Below are 7507 nucleotides of genomic sequence, written 5' to 3' on the forward strand. Positions count from 1 at the left end.
AGTTCCCATGTGTTGAGTCTATTGTTGAGACCATTCCAGGTCTCTTCCTGTACAGATACCAAACCTCTTCATTACCTTCAGAAAATGTAGCTTTACTGATACCTGAAATAATGCCATTCCTTGGGTGAGATGAGAACACCTCCAGGAAGGCCAATGCTCTAAATGAGAGACAATGTGACATATATATCTTTCTTGGGTTCCTTCTGATCTGCCAATCCACTGAGAGAAGCATTGACAGAGAAAATCAGAGAAAGATCCAGGGTACTCAGGGACTCCAGAAAGGGGAAAGAAGATAGATTTGGATAGAGAGGTTCTTAGACAGGAAGGGAAAAAAATGATACCTCCAAGTACTCAAGTTTTTTTCTGGGCTTGCTCTTAAACATAAATATATTTGTCCAGAAATATGGTATTTTGATATATAAACGTGCTCCCACAGCATTGCCTACCAACTCTTATCATAAAATCATAACCAGAATCATAGCTTACATTTACTGACACATGGGCTAAACACTTGATAGATATTATTTTATTAAATCCCATAACATGGGTAATTTCCTGGAAATACACACGAGAAAATTGAAATGCAGAGGAAAGGAAGTGACTTATACAAGATCACACAGCCTAGTGAGTGGCAAAACTCAGCTTACATTCCTTGCTACTAGATTACGCTGCCTTCCATGTTGTAAAATGTTCCACACTAGAATGGGATTATCTACTTTTGAGGGGAGGGAGTTAATCTTACTGTACCATTATATCCTCAACCCAAGCCACTGTGTTAGTCAAATAATAGACTCTCAATCAATATTTGTAGACAAGAATGAATAGATGCATGTTGGCTGTGGGGTCTGTGGTTTCTGAGTCATGAAAGGCCTAAGCGGTTTACTTAGGCTGGGAGAGAAGAATCTTCACCTTACTTCCTCTGAAAGCCACGCCAAACCTCTTTTCTACTTACCCTCAAATGATGGGCGGAGCTACAAACACACAGCAATGTATTTCTTTCTACATAGATCCTGGAAGCCTACAAACACAGTTGGGGAGGGAGACACACAAAGATCAGTACAAGCCACACTTCCAGCTTGGACATTTGCTTCCAACCTATGGAAATATTCCTGTTTTCCATATACATCAGCATCACTGGCTTTGTTCCTCATCAGAGGCAATGCAACTTTGTCTCCTCACAAGGCTGTGTGCTAAATCTGAAAAGTAGCTTGCAGCTCAACCCCACAAAGGCTGCTGCTGCATGCAGTGGGGATTCCCAGCCAGTGCAGAGGCCTCTGCTGCTGAGTGGAGTTCCCCAACATGAGATGGAAGTGGGCCATTGAACTCACTGGTCTCTGGTCTCTTGGGGATCATCAGTACAATGACATCTCCCCTGAAGAACTGGTTTTGGGGACAGCAACGGCAAGGAGGTGTCAGCTCTGGTACATTAGGAGCTGACTGCAGAAGGCACAAAGTCTCTCTCTAGACTGTGTAGAATCCAGTGGATTAATTGGGGATTAATTCATTAGCAGGTAGGCTTCTAGCTCCAACCTCTTTGGATTAACCTATTTACCATCTCTGAACTAAGCTCAACTTCAGACCCTACTCAGGCCCTATACTGTGGTCCCTGTTCTAGGCATAAGTGTTCAGGAAGCTTTCTACCTGAGAAAGTGCTTCAATGTTAATGTCTTTATGCTAGAAACTCTTATCTGCTGTCACAGTCATTCTCTTGGATTCTGACATTGACTCACAATTCCCTGGAAGCGCTGTACTTTCTGACTGTTTCTCTACCGTGAGGCGCTCCTATCAGCCCTTAGTTAGACCACCAGTTAGCTGGTCCTGCCACTCAGGCATTATTCCTTGCCATGGATTTGCACAAGACGCTTTGCTTTCAAAATCCTGCATCCATTTGATAAATATTTCCTGAATACCTACTATGTTGTAGATATTCTTCTAAACATTATGACAGTAAACAAGTTCCTGCCCTCAAAGACTTACATTCCAGGGAGGAGGAAAGAAAATCTATACATAAATAATAATCTAACATGGTATCCAATAGTAATGAGCAGTACCATGAAGGCAAAATAAAGGTTAGAGAACAAGGAGTTACCTGGGGAGGAGGTGTCACCTCAGATAAAGGGGTCAAGAAAGGAGGTAACACTTGAAAGAGACCTGAAGAAATTAGAAAGACACATGAAGGTCTAGGGGGAGGACATATTCAGCAAAGGGGCAGAGATGGAAATGAGCTTGGCAAGACAGAAGAACAGAAAGTAGGCCAGGATAGCTGGAAGAGAGGGAGAGAGGAAGAGAATGGGGGAGGTGAGGCCAGAGAAATAGATCACAGGGACCAGACCACAGATCACATGGATATTTGAGGCCAAGGTGAGGCCTTCAGATTTTACTCCAGTGTGATGGAAAGCTGTTGGACAATGGTAAGCAGAAAAATGCTATGACCTCGTTTATGTTTTTAAAACGTGTTTGGGAGACAGACCGAAGAGCACAAGAATGAAAGCAGGGACCCAGACAGGAACCTATGCCAGCAGACCAGAGAGATGGACTGGAGTGGCAGTGGGGGGTGAGAAGTGGTCATATGAACATATATTCTGTCAGCTCTTACCGATAGATTGGATGGATAATGTGAGGAAATGAGAGGAGTCAAGGATGACTCCTAGGGATTGCTGTAGTCCTGACCTAGTGTAAAGGCATGGAATGGGAAAATAAGCATATGAAGATATGCTCACCATATCATTCCTTTTGGAGACCACCAGTCATTCCTTTTAGAGACCATTCTTCCTGGTCTGTTAGACCCCAGCCTAAATTCTCAAACTATCAACTGGCATCTAACCCAAATAATAAGACTTACTCATAGGAAGACATGAAAAGTTTCATGAATATACTCTTTGTAATCTGATCCAGTGACAGTAAACTCCTAGGAAGGTTTTTCAAGGATTCCTGAAGCCTAAGGACCTGCAAAACCCAGCAATCACAGTTGATTATGGGATAAAGCAGAAAAAGACCCTTGGTAGGCTTGACCAATGTGTGGCACATGTATCACCTCCCCTTACCTCCATGCCCAAGCCCACACTCACAAGCCAACTGTAATCAACAATGTCATTGTTATTCATTGTAACTAGATGCCACCTCACACCTTAACTACAACACTTCAGGCAGTCACTACCGATTAATCACAATCATCCTGACAGATGATTGCCATTCTGGCTCCTGATTTATCATAACAGTTTAGTTCTTCAATCTCTGACACATCCTTAGATATTCATTGACAATCTCCTGCCTGGGACAGCTCTCAGCCACATTATGAATGGTGCAGAAAAGGAAATCCATTTATTAAGCTTTGACCCAAACACTTTACATGGACCATATTTTCACGTTTCAGCAGAGTTCATCTTTGATGACAGTGTTAATCATACCCAGGCACACTCAGGCACCTCAGCGGCCCCTGTGCTCACCAAGTCACCACTGTGTTCCCCCTAACAGGTCTGTGTTCCTGAGTGATTCTGTGAGCCTCACACCTTTGTTTACCTTCTTCCCAACCAGGGCCTCTAGCTCCCCATTCTCTTTGCACACAATACCAGGAGGCAATAGTTATATTTTGTTCTGCGAAGACATCAACTAGCTGATGCGCAATGTTCTTTTCCCACAAAACAATGCCTTAACCCAGTAAAACAGATCACTCTGTAATACCCTTAAGGTAACATGCTCATAATGGGAATTTCTGGAATTGTGGCAGAACTTCTGGGAAGAAAGGTATTTCCAGGCAAGGAATTTTTAGCACCCTTACACGCTTTATACCAGACACACAGGTGGGTCTCCGTCTATCACTGCATGCCATAGAAAGCCAGCCCTTAACTGCTTGTGACCAAAATAAAGGAAAGGAGTCCTACCAAGAGCCATTTTTAACAGTCTTTGGGAGAGGAGAAAATTAATATGCTATCCTGACTCTTCCAAAGCTCCTCAACTAATACTGCACACATAATACCCCAACTTCTAGGTATTACTTGGAATTGATTTAATCCACACCAAACTACATGAAGAAGCGGCCCCAAAGGGAAATTTCTTAGTCATGTATAGTACTCTGACCACATCCTGCCCAGAAAGGAGGGGCTGAGCTGTGGGTCACTGTCCAAGGCATCTAAATGCACAGTCTTTTTTTTTTTTTCAGTTGTTTATTTTATTTGGGGCTATATACTTGGACTTTTGAGAAAATTCTTAAATTTTTTTAACGAACCTCACCCACACAAATAGAATGACTCACCCCTGAGGGGTCTGAGTTGATGTCTGGTAAGGCAGTGAGATTAAAGAACTGCTTTAAAAAGCAATGTCCTAAATTATCCCTGCAGCAATGGCCTCTAGGAAGAAAGGCCCAGAGAGAGGGCATCCAGATACTCTTTCATAGATAGATCAAAGTCCCAGCAGAAAATAATGGCACACTCAAATTGTGAAATATGAGGAGAGTTTATGATAAAGAGGCTCTTTTCAGAGAAGTGGCCAGGGTATGGGGAAACAAGAAATAGTGTAGCATTTGGGGCAGCGACAACAGTACTCCCCTTACTGTTCCTAGGCCTCAAGAGGCCATGAGAAGGAACCGTTTCCAAGGAAAGAGAGAATTGTGAGGAGAGGGTCCCTAACAAGTGACAAGAGCTATGACTCACAGCATTAGGATACAGACAGTTCACATTGTCCCCACAGGAAGGGAGTCAAAGGAGTAAATACCCCACTTTCACTCTTATCTGATTGCCAGATCTGCTGGTGCATCAAACTGGGCAATTTCAACCAGAAGCCCAGTGATCAGTCCACAGGTCAGCCTTCCAGGGCACCCAGCTGGATGGAGACGGGTAGGCACTGGATACAGGGTGGGGGCTGAGAGGTGGTAATCAAAAGACACACAGCTATTATGGTACATTTGTGTATAGGCAAATAGATCAAGTCCAAGAAGTCCAAGCATATGACAATGCTTTGAGCCTTCTCTGGCTCTAAAATTCAATAGCTCTAAATATATTTATGTTTTGTTATATAATTTGCTATTTCTCTTTCCAGATTACACAAGTATTCCTTAAATCAATGTTTTTAAATCCAGGGTGGGAAATGGGTTGTATCTCATGTCAATTTCAATCAGTGGATTGTATCTTCCTACATGGTCTTGTGGAGAATCAGGAGGCCCAACTGGGCTTGGCAGTGCTATAAGCATGCCTCCATGATAAGTATGTGCACCGCGGGCAAAGGCAGAGAAGTCTTCATATTCATATTCAGCAAACCAAAACAGAAGGAAGAATCAGGAATAATTATCCAGATAATCTGATTTAAAATAAATTTATCCAAAATATTCCCTTTAAAGTGTGTGCATGTTTATGTGTTTGCATGTAACTTCAATATATCTGCTTTCATTAGTACAAAAAATGTATATGAGTATAGCATACATTATTACCATGTCAGTTTCTGGGACCATGAACAGTTGATACTTCTGATTATATCCTACTGATAGCTTTTATGGTCACGTGTCCAAATGGCACAGGTAATCTTACAAAATGACTTGTTATTTTTAAGTTTACTCTCTAGATCTACCATTTACCATAGTCCAATTTGGTAGCCATGAACCGTATGTGGCCATTTCAATTTAATTAGAATTAAATACAATTGAAGGAAGTGAAGGAATTAAGGCACACTAACACATTTCAACTATTCAACAGGTGCGTGTTAGACGGTGCAAACACAGAACAGTTCCATTACTGCAGAAAGTTCTATTGGAAGGTTCTGTTCTAGATTCCAAGGCTTATTGTTGGACACATTAAAAATGATGCCTGTAAGCATCACTTAGGTATTTTTTATTAAGGGTTTTATTTTAATGCCAGTGTCATATTAGTTTCAGGTGTGATTCAACAATTCCATGAGCATCACCTAGTGCTCATCACAATAAGTATACTCCTTAATCCCCATCACCTATTTCACCCATCCCCCACCCATCTGGTAACTATCAGTTTGCTCTCTATAATTAAGAGTCTTAGTCTTGGTTTGTCTCTCTCTCTTTCACCTTTGCCCATTTGTTTCTAAAACTCCATAAATGAGTGAAATCATATGGTATTTGTCTTTTTCTGACTTATTTCATTTAGCATTATAGTCTCTAGTTCTGTCCATGCTGTGCCAAATTCAAGAATTCATTTTTTTGTGGTTTAATAATATTTCATTTTGTATATATACCACATCTTCTTTATCTGTTCCTCTATCAGTGGACACTTGGGCTGCTTCCATAGTTTGGATATTGTAAATAATGCTGTAATAAGCACAGAAATGCCTAATCCCTTTAAATTAGTGGTTTTGCATTTTGGGAAGAAATACACACTTAGGTATTTTCATATTCCTATTATGTACAGGCAACAAACTGTTTTATAAACGTTATCTCATTTAATGTGCGTCTGTGTGTGAGTGTGTGTGTGTGTGTGTGTGTGCGCGCGCATGCGTGTATACGTGTGTGGTAAGAACACTTAAGATCTACTGTCAGGATATTTCAAGTATAAAATATGCTATTATTTACTTATCGCCACCATTCTGTACATTAGATCCTCAGAACTTACTCATCTTATAACTGAAAGTTGGTGCCTTTGATTTACATCTTCCTATTTGCTCCTCCCCAGACACTAGCAACCATCATTTTATTCTCTGTTTATATGTGATCGGCTTTAAAAAAAAAAAAAAGATTCCACCTATAAGTGATACCATACAATATATATCTTGCTCTGTCTGGTTTGTTTCATTTAACATAATGCTCTCCAGATTCATCTATACTGTTGTAAATGGCAGGAGTTCTTTCTTTTTCGTGGCTGTATAATATTCCATTGTATAAACACCACATTCATCCATTGCCAGACATGCAGGTTGTTTCCATATTCTGGCTATTGTGAACAATGTTGCAATGAACATGGGAGTGCAGATGTTTCTCTTTCAGGTCCTGCTTTCATATCTTTCAGATATATATCCAGGAGTGGGATTCCTGGATTATAGTGGTAGTTACATTTTTAAAAATTCTTTGAGGAAGGGCGCCTGGGTGGCTCAGTCGGTTAGGAGTCCGGCTTCAGCTCAGGTCATGATCTCACGGTTCATGGGTTCGAGCCCCACACCAGGCTCTGTGCTGACAGCTAGCTCAGAGCCTGGAGCCTGCTTTGGATTCTGTTTGCCTCTCTCTTTGACCCTTCCCTGCTCGTGCTGTCTCTCTGTCTCTCAAAAATAAATAAAACACATAAAAAAATTTTTTTTAATTTTAAAAATAAAATTCTTTGAGGAACCTCAATACTGTTTTCTAGAGGGGCTGCACTGATTTACATTCCTACCAATACTGCACAAGGGTTTCCTTTTCTTCACATCCTTGCCAAAATTTGTTAGCTCTTATCTTTTTAATAATAGTCATCCTAACAAGTATGAGGTAATATCTCTTCATGGTTTTGATTTGCACTTCTCTGATGACTAGGGATATACTGTTATGCCCAAGTTTGTAATATTGCCCCAAAAAAGACCAGAG

The 7507-nt window shown here is 41.0% G+C and overlaps 1 long non-coding RNA gene across 2 annotated transcripts in view; it reads right to left on the minus strand.

The window, feature by feature from the left end:
• LOC115285451 overlaps positions 1-7507 on the minus strand; it is a 117240-nt gene that overhangs the window by 54031 nt on the left and 55702 nt on the right. For both annotated transcript variants that reach the window (XR_003905532.1, XR_003905531.1), the window contains exon 3: positions 953-1018. This is a non-coding gene — a long non-coding RNA (uncharacterized LOC115285451). The remainder of the gene's footprint in view (positions 1-952; positions 1019-7507) is intronic.

Source organism: Suricata suricatta, chromosome 2 (genome assembly GCF_006229205.1).
Source record: "Suricata suricatta isolate VVHF042 chromosome 2, meerkat_22Aug2017_6uvM2_HiC, whole genome shotgun sequence".
Lineage (NCBI taxonomy): Eukaryota > Metazoa > Chordata > Mammalia > Carnivora > Herpestidae > Suricata > Suricata suricatta.